The sequence below is a fragment of the Marmota marmota genome, unplaced genomic scaffold, assembly GCF_001458135.2.
Source record: "Marmota marmota marmota unplaced genomic scaffold, marMar, whole genome shotgun sequence".
Taxonomy (NCBI): Eukaryota; Metazoa; Chordata; class Mammalia; order Rodentia; family Sciuridae; genus Marmota; species Marmota marmota.
This window is the reverse complement of record NW_025999942.1, coordinates 4,286,464-4,303,688: the sequence shown is the minus strand read 5'-3', so window position 1 is coordinate 4,303,688 and position 17,225 is coordinate 4,286,464. Positions and strand designations below refer to the sequence as shown.

The 17,225-nt window shown below is 37.7% G+C and overlaps 1 protein-coding gene and 1 long non-coding RNA gene across 9 annotated transcripts in view; one reads left to right on the top strand and one right to left on the bottom strand.

The window, feature by feature from the left end:
• Lmo7 (LIM domain 7) overlaps window positions 1–17,225 on the top strand; it is a 217,411-nt gene that overhangs the window by 98,594 nt on the left and 101,592 nt on the right. The window lies entirely within an intron of this gene.
• LOC125616312 lies at window positions 12,882–17,069 on the bottom strand. Its single transcript, XR_007346936.1, has 2 exons — window positions 15,566–17,069; window positions 12,882–13,223 (listed from the first exon to the last, which is right to left on the bottom strand). It is a non-coding gene; the product is annotated as an uncharacterized LOC125616312 (long non-coding RNA).

Genomic DNA, 17,225 nt, shown 5'->3' with positions numbered 1-17,225 from the left:
TGTTAGATAGTTTAATACTTTGATTATAAACTGTCATTTCTTGTATCAATTACATGCATTTTAAATGAAATTAGCCTTTACATATTTGTAATGCTTGAATTGTGATGGTTTTGTTGTTCTTGGCCATTGTAGGCTTTATTCAGTTTTCTGATTGTATGATTAGATGCAAGCACAAATGTATTTTATTTTTAAACCCAGAGATCTCTACAAGTATTTCTATTTCAAGCATCAGAAATTCTATCCAGTTTGGATCTTATCTTTAGTAACTAAAGTGGAATGAATTTCCAGTATATTAAATAGGATGATTTTCTAAATACAAGACACTGAACATTTTCAATTGGATGTTAGAGCATGGAGTGACTTCAGCTGTAGAATGGGCTAAACTCAGTTGGTTTGAAGTTAGCCTCATTTGACTCATTCTGGTACTTGTCAGGATGATTATAAAAACTTTTGGAAGTCTTTGCGTCAAGTGTGAATAAAAGCGTCAACATCTATTTCGAAGGGGGTTGTTACAAGAATTAAAAAGAATAATATATATCCCAACATACAGATATTCAACAAACGTTCTTTATTTAAACAAACAAGTGAGGGCCTACTAGGTTGAGGATTTTTTTTAGTTTATAAGGATGTGTTGGAGGAACAAAGATAGATATGAAGTTTGACTCAAGTAAATTAGCAAACGAGCAAAAAAGCATCACAAAATAAAATGTGCCACAGAGAACTAGACTGACATGTTTTGGAAACTTGTGAGCACTTGTAATGGGACTGTGAATATTGATCTCTAAAATTCCTGAAGAAGGAGTATGTCAGAAGCCTTAAATTTTTTTAAAATATTTTTTTAGTTGTAGATGGACACAGTATTGTTGATTTATTTTTATGTGGTGCTGAGAATTGAACTCAGGGCCTCACACCTGCAAGGCAAGTGCTCTACCACTGAACTACAGCTCCAGCCCAGAAGCCTCAATTTTTGACCCTTATTTAAGATGAATGATCTGGCCAATACTACTAATTTTTGTGTTCACAACACACAACATGGGTGGCTGATTCATATAGGAGAGCAAAGATTTTTCTTTTCTTTTTTAAATATTTATTTTTTTAGTTGTTGTTGGACACAATACCTTAGTTTTATTTATTTATTTTTATGTGGTGCTGGGGTTCGAACCAGGGCCTCGCACGTGCTAGGTGAGCACTGTGCCGCTGAGCCACAACTCCAGCAAACCGCCCCCCCCCCCAGCAAAGATTTTTCTGATGAATTAGTGAACAATATTTCCATTGTGAATATTAATGGGTTCTAGAATTGGGTAACCCCTCCCCCACAATAAGACAGTTTTAAACCCCAGTACCTCTTAATGGGGCTTTGTGAATAGGATGGTTGCAGATGAGGTAATTAGTTAAGATGAGGTCATATTGGAGTAGATTGTGTTCTAATCTTATATTACTGATATCTTTATAAAATGATGGCCATGTGAAGACTTACATACAGGAAGAATGCCACGTGAAGATGAGGTATCGATTAAAATATCTCTAATGCAAAGAACACCAAAGATTGCCTGAAAACCACCAGAAGTTAGAAAGAGGAAAGAAAGACTCTGCTCTTTCAGGTTTCATAGGAAGCATGGCTCTGCCAACTCCTTAAATTTGAATTTCTAGCTCTAGAACTGTGAGACAATAATCTCTCTTTGTTTTAAGCCAGGTTTGGTTCTTGGAATGGCATCCCTAGAAAACTAATACAGATATTGTTATAGTTAACACTTCTTACATTTAAATAAACATAGATTCACAGGAAGTTGCAAAAAGCCCCAAAAGGCTTTCTGTACCACTTTCCCAATGTACCATCTTTTTTTGTTTTGTTTTTTTAAGCTGTAGGTGGACACAATATCTTTATTTTATTTTTATGTGGTACTGAGGATTGAACCCAGTGCCTCACGCATGTGACATGATTGCTCTACCTCTGAGCCACAGTCCGAGCCCCCAATGAATCATCTTGCATAACTAAAGTATAATATATCAAAACTAGAAAAATTAGATTGATAGAATCCAAAGGTTTTAATCACATTTCAACAGGTTTTACATAGAGTGTCTGCTCTTTGAGTAGCAAAGCACAGAGATGATTTCAAGCAAAGTCAGGTGAAGAGGGTTTATTTTGAAGATTTATCTCATGTCTCATCATGAATTTAGTGTTCTGCTGTAAGCATGGCAGCTGTATTCTACCCAATTACTTTTTTCTTCCCCACTTCAACAGGAGACATTTTTTTTTTTTTTTGATGTTTCTTAGTTGGATCTGAATGGACCAGGTTCTTTCCAGGCTACACATATCACAGGTCACTTAAGATAATTGTCTTGACCAAATGGGCTGTGGTCAGGAGCGTTGGAGCATTCAGCTCAGTGTGTGGGTTGAAGTAGGTTCTGTGAAGGAAGTTTGTGTCGGGTAGATACACCAAGATTAAGTTAAATACAGTAAGAATTTCTGTGTAAAGTTGTAAGCTAGGAGGTTATGATGGTCCATATTCCCCCTTCAGTCACTCCTATCTTACTCTCTTTTTAGCTACATCTTTTAAGTTGTTCTCAACTACCTGTCATATGTATTTAACTTTTATGTTAGAGCAATGGATTTAACTTTACATATGGACCTATGAGAAAAGCATGGAATGTGCCTTGAGCAATGACAATATGGAGAAACGTATTTATATGCTTTAAAAATATCTTAAATGCTTTGCTTGAAATATTTATGTGATAATTTTCTTTGGGAGGGTAGTAACTATATTCTATTAGATCCTTTCTTTAGTGATATGGCTTTTCTTAGTTTTAGTTCATAAAGAAATACATTCTCCTTAATTTTTCTATCTTTTCTGTTCTTCACAAAACCATGTTTTAAAATTAATTAATCAATTTTATTTTTTAAGCCTAACCAAAGAGTTTGTGTCTTCCAAAAAATTAGCTGGTGCTACATGTGGGTGTGTTCATCATATCGAAACCTAAAACTAAAACTTTATTTGCAAGTAAAAAAGAAGTCCAGTGTCAAAACTAAATCCCGAGAAAAAAGGCAAGATACCCTGATGGTCAAAAGAGCTGTTGAAGCAGAAAATGTTTGCCATCTGATATGTTAGTGTGCATGATATACAATATGTGTGGAAATATCAAGGAAGTTAACAACCCTAAGACTTATAGTCATTTTGGACACCTGATGATTTATTTGTATTTAGGTAAAGCAGGGTTTCTCAGCCTCAGCGCTATTGTGATTTGGGGACAGATTATTCTTTTTTTGTGGAGTCTGTCCTCTGCATTGTAGAATCCTTAGCAGCATCCCTGACTTCTGCTCACTAGATGACAGTGTCATTCTCCTTCCCCACCATTTTTAACAGTTAAAAATGTCTCGGACATTGCCATGGACACCCCCCACCCCCACCAACCCAGGAATAAAATCATTGCTGAAGGATAACCATTTAGCTTAATAATTTAGAAAGTATTACTATGTTTCTATATGGGTCAGTCTGTTCATTGACCATAGATTGGTTTATCTACTCATATTTTCCATTTTAATTATAATTTCCTTTTGAAAACGAAACATTACTTCAGAAAATTTTGTTTTGAACATTAAAGAGTTAATCTTTTAGATTACTTTCAGGAGTGGAATGTGTAAGGTATGACCATAGAGGCTGTGAAGGTTGTCTCCTCAGTCAGGAATGCTGTGGAATGCAGGAAATGGGCAAGGATCTTGGTTAGCTTAAGCTGTTAGATGTGTCAGTTTTTCTTGCTTTCCTGATGGCTACTTGCAGATATAAGGCAAATCTGTGTGTCCATTCTTACTGCCATTTTCCAGAAGGTAATAGCTAATTAACGTTCTTGTACCTGTGTGAAGTTATTTCTGACTCTTTCACCTTCACGTGCTTGGGTGTCAGCAAAGTAGTGTGACCTATTCCATGCTGAGAGGTCACTGCTGAAATATTTGGTTGTTTCTTTCCAGCAGCTATGGGAAATCCACCTGAGGAATCTATGAAGTTGAAATGATATGGCTGAGGGTTAGTCTCTGTGTCCTCTATTCTATACACTGGTCTACCAGTCTGTTTTGCTGCCAATACCATGCTGTTTTTGTTACTATTGCTCTGTAGTATAGTTTAAGGACTGGTATAGTGATGCCACCTGCGTACTCTTCCTGCTAAGGATTGCTTTACCTATTCTTGATCTCTTATTTTTTCAGATGAATTTCATGATTGCTTTTTCTATTTCTATGAGGAATGCCATTGGGATTTTGATCGGAATTGCAGTAAGTCTGAATGGTGCTTTTGGTAGTATGGTCATTTTGATAATATTAATTGTATATTCAAGAGCAAGGTAGATCTTTCTATTTTCTAAGGTCTTCTTTGATTTCTTTCTTTAGGGTTCTGTAGTTTTCATTGTATAGATCTTTCACCTCTTTCATTGATTCCCAAGGGTTTTTTTTTTTTTTTTTGAGGCTATTGTAAATGGGGTAGTTTTCCTCATTTCCCTCTCAGAGGATTTGTCACTGATATACAGAAATGCCTTTGATTTATAGGTGTTGATTTTATATCCTGCTACTTTGCTGAATTCGTTTACTTGTTCTAGAAGTTTTTTGGTGGAGCTTTTTGGGTCTTCTAGGTATAGAATCATATCATCAGAAATAATGCTAATTTAAGTTCTTCTTTTCCTGTGTGTATCCCTTTAATTTCTTTTGTCTGTCTAATTGCTCTGGCCAGAGTTTCAAGAACTATGTTAAATAGAAGTGGTGAAAGAGGGCATCCCTGTCTTATTCCCGTTTTTAGAGGGAATGTCTTCAGTTTTTCTCTAATTAGAATGATGTTGGCCTGGGGCTTAGCATAGATAGCCTTTATGATGTTGAGATTTATTCATGCTATCCCTAGTTTTTCTAGTGTTTTGAACATGAAGGAGTGCTGTATTTTGTCAAATGCTTTTTCTGCATCTATTGGGATGATCATGTGATTCTTATCTTTGAGTCTGTTGAGACAAAGGTGCCAAAAACTTGCACTGGAGAAAAGATAGCCTCTTCAACAAATGGTGCTGGGAACACTGGAAATCCATACACAACAAAATGAAATTAAGCCCTTATCTCTCACCATGCACAAAACTTAACTCAAAGTGGATCAAGGACCTAGGAATTAAACCAGAGACTCTGTGTCTGTTAAGAAAAAGTAGGCCATAATCTTCATTATGTGGGATTAGGCCCCAACTTCCTTAATGAGACTCCTATAGTACAAGAATTAAAACCAAGAATCAATAAATGGTATGGACTCAAACTAAAAAGTTTCTTCTCTGCAAAAGAACAATCTGTGAGGTGAATAGAGAGCCTACATCATTTTTAAAAAAAATATTTATTTTTTAGTTGGACACAATATCTTTATTTATTTATTTTTATGTGGTGCTGAGGATCTAACCCAGGGCCTCGTATGTGCTAGGTGAGTACTCTACTGCCAAGCCACAACCCCAGCCTCCCCCTCCCTGAGAGCCTACATCTTGGGAGCAAATTTTTACTCTTCACACATCAGATAGAATATTAATCTCTAGGGTATATAAAGTAAACTCAAAAAGCTAAGCACCAAAAAAAACCTAAAAAAAAACCCCAATCAATATATGGGTCAAGGACATGAAGAGACATATGAACAGACTTCTCAGAAGAGGATATTCAATCAGTTAACAAATATATGAAAAAATGTTCATTATCTATAGCAATTAGAGAAAGCAAATCAAAACTACTCTAAGATACCATCTCACTCCAGTCAGAATGGCAGCTATTATGAAGACAATGTGTTGTCGAGGGTGTAGGGGAAAAGGCACACTCATATACTGCTGGTGGGACTGCAAATTGGTGCAGCCAATATGGAAAGCAGTATGGAGATTCCTTGGAAAACTGGGAATGACACCACCATTTGACCCAGCTATTCCTCTCCTTGGTCTATACCCAAAGTACTTAAAAACAGCATACTACAGGGACACAGCCACATCAGTGTTTATAGTAGCACAATTCACAATAGCTAAGCTGTGGAACCAATCTAGATTCCCTTAAGTAGATGAATGGATTAAAACATGTGGCATATATATACAATGGAATATTACTCAGCAATAAAAGAATAAAATCATGGCATTTGCAGGTAAATGGATGGAGTTGGAGAAGATAATGCTAAGTGAAGTTAGCCAATCCCCCCCAAAACAAATGCCTAATGTTTTCTTTGATATAAGGAGTCTGATTCATAGTGGGGTAGGGAGGAGGGAGCATGGGAGGAATAGATGAACTGTTGATAGGGCAGAGGGGTGGGAGGGGAAGGGAGGGGGCATGGGGTTAGCAGTGATGGTGGAATATGGTGGATCATTATCCAAATACATGTATGAAGACATGAATTGGTGTGAATATACTTTATATACAGAGATATGAAAAATTGTGCTCTATGTGTGTAATAAGAATTGTAATGCATTCTGCTGTCATGTATTTAAAAAATAAAATCAATTAAATTGAAAAAAAAAAAAGAAATGATGCAGCTGAGGACTTGCCATGTGCTTTTCTAAAAACCATTCTTGCTGGTGCAGTGGTACATACGTGTAATCCCAGTGACTAGGGAGGTAGAGGCAGGAGGATCACAAATTCAAGGCCAACCTCAGCAACTAGCTAGATACTATCTCAAAATAATAAAAAGGGTTGAGGATGAAGCACAGTGGTAGAGCACCACTGGGTTCAATCCCCAATACAAAAACAAACAAATAAAACCATTTTGACATAATGACTTTGTTTATTTCATTTCCCCTTCTCTCTCAAGGGGAAAGGGGAAGTTTGTGGGCATTTTCCACAAATAAAACCAAAGCATGAGACCTCAGGAGAGAGTTTTTGTTTTTGTATTTTTTGGGTGGTAGAAACCAAATTTAGTTTCCTTTTCTTTCTCTTCTAAGTTGAAATAATATAAGAATTATGAATATAATTGCTATTTTCATTCAAGGTTAGCACTTTTCTGGGTAGGGTAGGCAGAAATTATGTTTGTATGGTTGAAGAGAAATTACTTATGAAATATTGGAATGTGATTTGGATGGTTACGGGAAGGAGGAGACCATGTATGTTTGCAAGAGACAGAATAGTGATATAGGTTAGATTTGCTCTGTGCTTGGTCACACCCAACCTATGTCTTGGAGGAGTTGCTTTCTAGTGGTAAGAAGCAAGACGCTTTGTGAACACATTGGGGATTTTAAGACTACGGAAGACTGATAACAAGGGGAGAAATGGAAAGATGATGTGGAACCAGTTTTTAAAAAAACACCTAGGGTATCTTATTGCTGATTTTGTAGCTCAGTGTGAAGAGATTGTCTACCTAGAAGATTTGGGAAAAACTTCCACTAATTAAATTCTCTGATTCACTTACCCTGGCCTATTTGTTCTTCTTGGCTTAGCCAAGAAGAACACTATTCTTACTGAGCTGATTCTGGTTGCCATGTTCCCCATTTTCAGATGGATGTATATCAGCCCTTATGGGATAGAGAAGGGGGCAACTCCTCAAAAACATGCTTTCTGTTCACACTCAACTCTTTCATTTCTTGTTTCCAGTTTCTTCACATTTGATAAATAATGAAGATTGTATGTTTCTATAGACATAGAATTACCATGCTCTTTAGATTTTGTTTTCTACAGATCACTGTCTTGGAATGAATTTTTATTACCTTAGATTTTGATGTTTCATTGAATTAAAAGAGAATTTTTATATTTTCTAATAGAGACAGTGAATATTAGAGGATATTAGTAAACTTGACTAAAATCGCTAAATTTGGCTTCATTATTAAACTATACTGAAGAAATGTTTTTTACCCCAAATGTGAGCCACTTTCACAAATTGTGTAACTTTTCCCCAAACACTAAAATTTAAATTATTCTTTTTTTTAAAGAGAGAGAAAGAGAGAGAGAGAGAATTTTAATATTTATTTTTTTGTTATCGGCGGACACAACATCTTTGTTTTGTATGTGGTGCTGAGGATCGAACCTGGGTCGCACGCATGCCAGGCGAATGCATTACCGCTTGAGCCACATTCCCAGCCCCAAATTATTCTTTTTTTATATTTATTTTTTTTAGTTGTAGTTAGACACAACGCCTTTATTTCACTTATTTATTTTTTTATGTGGTGGTGAGGATTGAACCCAGGGTCTCGCATGTGGGAGGCGAGTGCTCTACTGCTGAGCTACAACCCCAGACCCCAAAATTTCAGTTATTCTTAATCTTACTAGTTTGTCAATATTGTTTTCTTTAAAACAAAACAAAAAACCTACCAATAACAAAACATGGAGTGCTTTTTCTTCTAAACTATACTGTATACTGTACTATAGATTTAACAATTTGTGTGTTGTTATACTTGTATCAGAGATTATAGCACAAAAACAAACATATACTAAAAATAAGGTTGTTTTCCATGGTTATATGTTAATGTAAATGAGTTTTTGTGATAAACATTTTACTGGAATTTTTTTGACTTACCATCTGCATTTTAACAGTTTGTGATTATCCAATGTCAAGTCTGGCAAATAGACTGGGGATTGTGCATTGGCTATTATAAGGTAACAGATATTAGATAGTAAATATCTGAATGCCTTAATGCTCTCATAAAAGACACATAAGTAAGTGTATGACAATTGAATTATTTATAAAGTATTCTCAGTACATTTTATGGTGACTTCTTGACTCTCTGCTTCTCTTCTGCTGCTTATTAAAGGTAAGTGTCACTACAAGTGGAAACTTAAAAACAGTATCAACACTGAAATTGCTTCCAATACACTCATGGTGATGTAGTGCTATAAAGCAGGAAACTCCTTTTTTATTTCTAGCCATAATCTCTTAATGCTGATGCTGGCACATGTTTAGGAGCATTTCCCCAGAGTTCCCAAACCTTGCTTGTTTTTAAATCTAATTTCAACATTTATATGCCAAGTTTCAGCCTTGAGGGCAACTTTTTTTAAAATTAATGCATTAGAATTGCTAAAGCAACACTATAATTGTAGAGTTAAAAAATGAGTGAAAAATTGATTCAGCATTTGAGTATTACATGACATATATCAGATAGGACAGTTTCATTCAAATAAACTCTGACCACCTCTCTTTAGGTCCCTTTTGTTGGTTAGGTTAGGTTTGGGGTTGTGGCTCAGAGGTAGAGCGCTTGTCTAGCATGTGTGAGGCACTGGGTTCGATCCTCAGCACCACATAAAAATAAAGATATTGTGTCCACGTATAATTAAAAAAAGAAAGTGCAAAAGGAGCAGCAAATCATGTTGATAGAAATAGTATTGAAGGTGTAAAGCTGTTGGGAGGGCACAGGTCACTTGATGTATCTGGGGCCTATTGCTATCCATCCCTTTCTAGAAATATTTATTGAACATCTGTTGTGTGTCAGGCACTATCCTAGGCACATGGGACACAACAGCAGGCAACACATCACTAATATCCTGACAGTGCCAGTGAAACTGGAGTTTTGAGATGAACTCCATTCCCCACAGTTGCTGACAGGTGAAACCAGAGTTTCTCCCATTCTGCTGGCGGGAGGGGTCTGCGCAGGCGTCTGCAGACTAGAAGTGTTGCAGCTCGTAATGGCAGGTCATGCTCACTAGTGTTGCAGCAGATCCTAGCAGCTCACTATCAATTTCTTCTTCTTCTTTCCTAGTTCTTGTCTTGTGAATTTGAAGAATAAAATCCATAGACCAGGATGAGTGAGTGTAACAGTAGGGTTTATTGAAGAACGGGAACAGAACTTTACAGTTCAAGAGTGAGTGATAGGGCTGGGGATGTGGCTCAAGCGGTAGCGCGCTCGCCTGGCATGCGTGCGGCCCGGGTTCGATCCTCAGCACCACATACAAACAAAGATGTTGTGTCCGCCAAAAACTAAAAAAAAAAAAAAATAAATATTAAAAATTCTCTCTCTCTCTAATAAATAAATAAATAAATAAATTAATTAAAAAAAAAAAAAGAGTGAGTGATAGTAGGTTTTCTCTGTCCAAGTGTGCTAGTCTAGGGCCTTACATAGTAGTACTTGGTTCACTGCTGTGGGCCCAAACTTATGCTAATTAGGGTTTGAAAAAAGTGCCAATGCTATTGGCCTGAATTTATGCTTATTAGAGCTTAGAAATTTAGAAACTTACTAACACTATTGGTCAATTCTTTTTTTTTTTTTTTTTAAGAATGTATTTTGACATTATACATATATGGAGTATAACTTCCCATTCTTCTGATTATACATGATGTGGAATTACATTGGTCATGTATTTATATGTGAATATAGGGAAGTAACATCTTATTTATTTTACTGTTTCTTATTCCCATTCCCTCTCCCTTCTTTCCCTTTTGTCTATTCCAAAGTACCTCTATTTTGCCCTCCCCCATCCCCCCTTGTTGTGAGTCGGCATCCATATATCAGAGAGAGCATTCAACCTTTGGTTTTTTGGGGATTGCTTATTTCACTTAGCATGATAGTCTCCAGTTCTGTCCCACTTCCATTTTCTGGTGGCAGGCCAAAAGTGCAGAGTGTGCTTCTGCAGTAGGCATCCCCACTGCGTGTGGGCCATGCTTGCCACTTGTGCTTCAGTTGGTCGCTGCTCCACTGCTCCACCTCTCCGCTGCTGCTTCTTGGCAGGGCCAGTGGGCCTGCTGATCCTTGGCAGCCAGGGAGCTGTGTCACCAGTAATTACAGTGAAGGAAATATACGCCAGTTGCCAGTAGTTACACTGAAAGAATAATATAAATGGATAAAGAATGATTGAGTGTGTAGAGAAGTGGTTTAGAGAAGGTGCTAAGGACATCCCATCTGAGTTGACATTTGATTAGGGGCCTGAATATAGTGGGAGAAGTATACCCTGGGAAGATATAGGGGCTGGGGGGAGTTTTCCAGATCAAAGAGCAGATATCTTCAAGGAGGACTATGGGTATGGCTGAGTTAGGTAGGCAAGTGAAGTTGTGTGAAGCTTTGTGGACTTTGGTGAGTAGAGTGTATTTTATTTGATGTGTGATGAGGGGTGATTGGGGTATTCTGAGAAAAATTTAATTTGTTGAAAGATAATTGTTGCCTTTTTTAATGGAAGCACATATCTATTAATATACTTAAACACCATTGAACTGTATGCTTTAAATGGGTGGCTGTATGGTGTGTGAGTTAATTAAAAATTAAAATGATCACAGTTGCTGTGTGAAGATTAGATTGAAGGCAGTCAAGAAGAGAAGAAAGCCAGTTGAATATTTTCAATAGGTTTGATGGTTAATTTTGTGTCAGAATTAACTTGACAGTGACATGGAGCTCTTAGATACTTGGTCAAACATAATTCTAGGTTTGTTAGTGAGGGTGTTTTTAGATGCAGTTAACATTTCAGTCAGTAGGCTGAGTAAAGTATATTGCTTCCCCTGTGGTGGGCCTTATCCAATCAGTTGAAGGCTTAAATAGTACAATCAAGCTGACTCTGCTAGTAAGATGGAACTCCTCCTACCTGAGCTGAGATACTGTCCCTCTGCCCCCTTTCTTTTTTTTCTACTTTTGGACTTGAATGGAATGATTGGCTTTTCTTAAGTCTTGAGCTTATTGGCTTTCAGATTGGAACACACATAATACCGTCCCCTCTCCTGATTCTCAGGCTTTCAGACTTGGACTAGCACTGCAGTGTCAGCTCTCCTTAGTCTCCTGCTTGATAACTCAAATCGTGGGAATTCTCAGTCTCCATAATTCCTTGTTATAAGACTCTTTCCATAGACATCCCATTGGTTCTGTTTCTCAGAGAGCCTTACTAACACAGTTATGCAGGCAAAAGGGAGGTGGCTCAGGGACAGTTGAGAAGTGGTTGGAGTTGCCAAATGCTTTGATGGAAGAAAGTGTGCAGAAGCTGCTAATAGACTGAGGGTGTTGGGGGTTTTGCATCAGTACTTTATTGAGACAATAAATTGGGGGTGGAGGAGTGTTGGTGGTGCCAAGGGGTGAATCAAGAGAAAACATGTGGAGAGTGAGGCACTTGCAAAACATTATAGTTTGGTAAATTTAAGAAAAAAAGTAAACAGTGTCTATTTTAAATGATGTTCCCTGGCAACATCGTGGAAGAGATTAAAGAGACATTTTGTGATTTAAATTTTTTTTTTTTTTGGTCAGGAAACAAGGTAATCACTAGAAGCCAATCTTGTCTACAAAAAATGAAATGCTCAGTTTTAATGAACCAAAATGTTTAAATTCATGCAGACCTAAGTAAGGCTTCTGGCCATTTGTCTTAAGGATTTATATTATCCTGTTTATGTTAAAAAAAGAGGGAAAATACTGTCTAATTTATAGGTGTTATAGCAATGAAGTTTAGCTGGTATACTAGGTATCAAAATATGGAATTAAAAATGATCTGGATGGGCCCAAGTCTCCAAAAGAATATTTATCAGGAATAGATATTAAGTGTATTTTAGTTGAAAGAAAGATTATATGAGTCCATAATCTTGCAATTTAAGCCTTTATCTGAGAACCTCACTGATATGATCACATGATTTTCAATTCAGATTCTTCTATATTCAACTTATCTTGCTTGACTAGACTGTGGTTCATTTAAACTCATATGTAAAATCTGAAATCAGTGCCCCTGGGTATTGCTCCATAGGATCAGTTAATCACAGTATAAGATAGATGCCACAATGAAAAGTACCCACACCTGTAACAAGAGAAGTTAGGTGACTTCTCTTAATTTGTGATCCACTTAGTCTATACTAGAAACTCTTAACATAAATCACCCTGTCTTTTTATCAGGAAACCCTCATGATAACACTTTTATCCTCATTTTATGAGCTCAACGTTAGTGAACCTTTGAGTGATAATTGGTTACATGCTGGAGGTACAGATGCTTCATACTAAGAAGGAAGAACATAACACACAGGACCTGTCTCTAAGGAGGCATTTATTTGTGGTGGTAGAACAATGACCTTCAAAGATGTCTGCATTATAAACCACAAACATCATGATTATCTTACAAGGTGAGGGAGAATTAGGTCACAGATGGGAGGGAGTAAGGTTGCTAATCCACGGACCTTCAGATGAGGAGAGTGTCCTGCATGATCCGAGTGGGCTCACTGTCATCTGAGACATCCTTATAAGAGGAGGTGAGCTTCAGAAGAAAGAGATCCAGGTAGACAGCAGTGTGAGAAAGACTTGGCCTGAGGCAACTTGTTTTGAAGGTGGAGGAATGGAACCTTGAGCCAAGGAATGTAGGTGTTCTTCAAAAACTGAAAAAGCAAGGAAATGCATTTTATGCTAGAATGCAACAGAAGGACAATAGCCCTGTAGATATCTTAATTTTAGCCCAGTGAGACTGATTTTGGACTTACAACATTTAGAATGGTAAAATAATATAATGGGTTGTTATAAACCACTAATTTGTCACAGCAGAAATAGGAAACAATACAGGGGTTATAAATAACACAGAACATATATTCAAGAGTTGTGCTGCTATATTTGAATCCCAGCTTCATAAGTTAATGTCTGATCTTGGACAGGCCATATAAGCCTCAGTTTTCCTATGTATAAAATGGGGACAGTGAGACTTCACAATGTTTTTTGGATGAGAATTTGGAAAAGATAATTTGTTTACTCCCTGACATAAAGAACTCAATAGATAGTAGCCTGGGGGAAACTAGCTATTCAGTTGAAGGCATCATTTGAGGGACAAGATGTGTGGAGAAAATAAGGGACATTTAAAGAGATGATGTGAGGAGCAAGTGGAAGAACTGGGGCAGTAGCTGAGGGGATCATGTGAAGTGATTGAGTTGTACTGCTATATTTGAATCCCAGGTGGGTAGGTGGGTTTAGAATCGATCAGTGTTTTACATTTACAGTGAGAGAGTCTTTGGACTTTCATGACTTAGGTTTGAAAAATGATTGAAAAATGAGTCAGCCTCATGAAGCAGCAAGTCCCCAGGACTGGAAAAGTTTTAACAGGGCTGAGAATCCAGGAACATCATCTGCAAAAGTGATTCCTAAAGGGTGGGTGGAAGCTGCAGGGAAGAAGTGCCAGTTCCCTGCAAGCTCTCTAGTCTTGCCATGTAGTTTTCATTCCTTAAATATGCTTTATCGTTCATAAAGTCTGTTTTAACATCATTATAACATGGCCTTTTTTTTTTTTAATGGCAAATTGCTGGCTTTACTTTGGAGCACAGAATGTGGATAATTTGAGGACAGAGTTTTAAGGATCTGTTTCAATGCTTTTTTGAAGAGGAAGTGCATTTTTTAATTACTTCACTTTCAATGTAAGGTTTAATTTGAATAAACTAAAGGACTGTCACTTGGTTCATGTTGCAGTTTGACAAAGCCTGTTATTGCCCTTGTGTAGCTAGTTAAGTGTAATCTGAGTTAATTAAACATTTCAGTAACCAGCCTCTACCAGTCACTCAGCCCTTCTTTAGGCTTTCAGCTGCCCTGACTTGCCAATTCTCAGCTCTGCCTTGCTTGGTGTGGTGGTTTTTTTCTCCTGCTCTGCCAAGCACACTGGCAAAAAAATCAGTCGCCACCCTGCTGGCATCGTTACCATGCATAATCTCTTGGGCCCTCAGTGTCTCTTGGCAGTTCCTTTATGCTTTCCTAGTTGGCCCCTATTCCTATTTCTATAGGTTACAGATCTTCACTATTCTCCTGTCTTTGACTCCCTTGCTATCAGCAATGACCAGAACTTTTTCTTTGTGGAGAAATAGATAACCAAGGAAAGCCTTTTTGAAAAAGGATCAGAGTAGTTACTTATTTCTCTCACAGTTAACTTGGATTTCTGATGAATGTTTACCTGTATGTTATAGTCATCAAATGTAGGTGTAACTTGACAGATTGCATTTATTATTAGCTAAACCATAAGACAGAGGATGATTTTGCCAAAATAATAAATTAAAAAACAAGTGCTAACTGATCAGATTGTGACTCAACTGCTTTCTTAGTGGGAACTGTATAATTAAAATGCAAGTTGGAATATATTTTAATTACTTCTCTACTTATAAGTTGCTTTAAAATAACTTTGATTGATCACTGTTAATATCATGTGAATGGAATTCAAGTACTTTTGACAGTTTGTCTACTAGTGAAGTCCATAATCCCTAGGTGTTCACATGTACAGTAAAGAGAAACTCTCCTTGTTATGGTTTGGATATCAGATGTCCCCCTAAAGCTCCTGTGTTATGAAGAGATATTCAGAGCTGAAATTATTGGATTATGAAAGCTGTAACCTACTCAGTCCAGCCAATTTGAATGGACTAACTGGTGATAACTGTGGGTAGATGGGGTGTGGCTGGAGGAGGTGGGCCACTGGGAATGTGCCTTAGAAGGCTGCATCTGCCATGTGCTTCACCCCACAACCTCCCAGCTGCCATGAGCTGAGCAGCTTTCCTTTACCATACCCTTCCACCATGATGTTCTATCTCACTTCAGGCCCAGAGAAATCTAATTGACCCACGATGGACTGAACCTCTGTAACCATGAGCCAAAATATACTTTTCCTCCTCTAAGTTCTTTTTGTCAGATATCTTGGTCATAGTGACAAAAAACTAACTAACATGGCTGTAAGTCCTATTTCATAATACTTACTCACTTTGTTTGCCAAAAACATTGTTGTTTCCAAAGCCTTGTGTCATTGGGGGATCTCCTTCCTGTGCCTTCCATGATGTAGTAGGTCTGAGATGGAGCTCAAGATTGTACATTTCTAATAGCTCCCAGGTGAGGCCAGTGCTTCTGTTCTGTGGACTTGGCATTCAGTTGTAGGTGCTAGTAATGCAGTTGTATATCATCAGCCTTACCTGGGGGATGACTGCATAGCCCCCCTCTCATGTTTGATGTGGCTAGTTGGGTCCAGTGTCTGCAAACCATTATTTTAAGATATGGACTCAGTTGAATTTCTCTGCTTCAGAGGTTATCTACAACCTCTTGATTGCTGACACTTAACTGCTAAGAATTTTAGCACTGTCAATTCCAGGGCAAGAGGCAGTGGCTTGGGTGATGCATCACAAATAGGAAAGAAATTGGAATCACCAGGTCTCTTGGCCTCAGGTTAAATTGATCTATATCATCATGTCCTCAGGTTCAAAGGGGTTAACAGTCTCTCTATTGAAAATTTTTTGCGTAAAGTAGACACAGGCCTTTTCTGGGAATTGCAGGCCTAAATAATCATGAGAAGTATATTTGGTTGATTGATGGGGAGAATTTCTAGATAATACTCAAAACAGTCCTTGATCTTGTACACTCAGGAAACTTTTGCAGAAATGGATCTAACTGGTTCAGTCTTCTAAGTGGACATAGAATAGACTGATAAACAGGAAGGACACAGGAATTGATGGTATTGACATCAGACTCTTTAAGTCAGTAAATGTTGCTGGAATTGAGAAATAGTTTTCAGACATAGATCAAATTCAGAGCATTGGCAGGAAAACAAGTTCTAAAGATGAAATTGAGGGTGTGGTTGTAAAATCCTAGAAAGATCCAAGTAGCTTCCTAGAAGGATCCAAGGTGGTGCCTGGAAGATCTGTCCAACACAGCAGAAGGCTTCTAAGAAGCTTCAGGGTATTGTCCCTTCATCTTCTCAGAAGACCAGGTAGAGAAGGGCTTCTTCTCCAGAGATTCATGAGTGAGTGAGGTGTTTGTCTAATGAAGTGAAGTCTAGTAAGATTCACAGAAGATCTAGAGGATCTTTGAGAGAATTGTATTTGCAGAAACACTGCCAACTTAGACTGAAAGAGACAGGATTATAAAATTAAAACTCCTTTGATTCCCCCAAATCTCTGTGGGAAAGATAAGAAGTAGACTGAGAAAGCTACACAGCTGCAAATTCAAGCTACTTTCCAAGGAAAAGGGAAGATGATTTTTAGGGTGGAATGATGACTCTTGAGTGTGGAGCCAAAACCCATGGACTCTGCAAGACCCTGGTCTGTGTCCTAATAAAGGAACTTCCAGCCTGTGCCTTGTGGAATTTGAGAATTCCTGTTGGATCAGTGTGGCTCAGGTGTGTCTTTCATTTCTCCATACTTTAAAATGGACTATCTATCCTGAGGGTAGTACACCTGTCCCATCATTGTATACTGAGAATAGGGGAGGATAAGCAATTTCCTTTTTGTTTATTGACAGTCCGGTTGAGAGAAACTCAAGAGCTGTACTTAAGGAATAATACCTCAGGAGACTCTGCTGCACACCTGAATCTGACTTAGATAATAAGGTTCTGGACTTTGAACTCATCTTGTAAAGAGATGAGAATTTTGGGC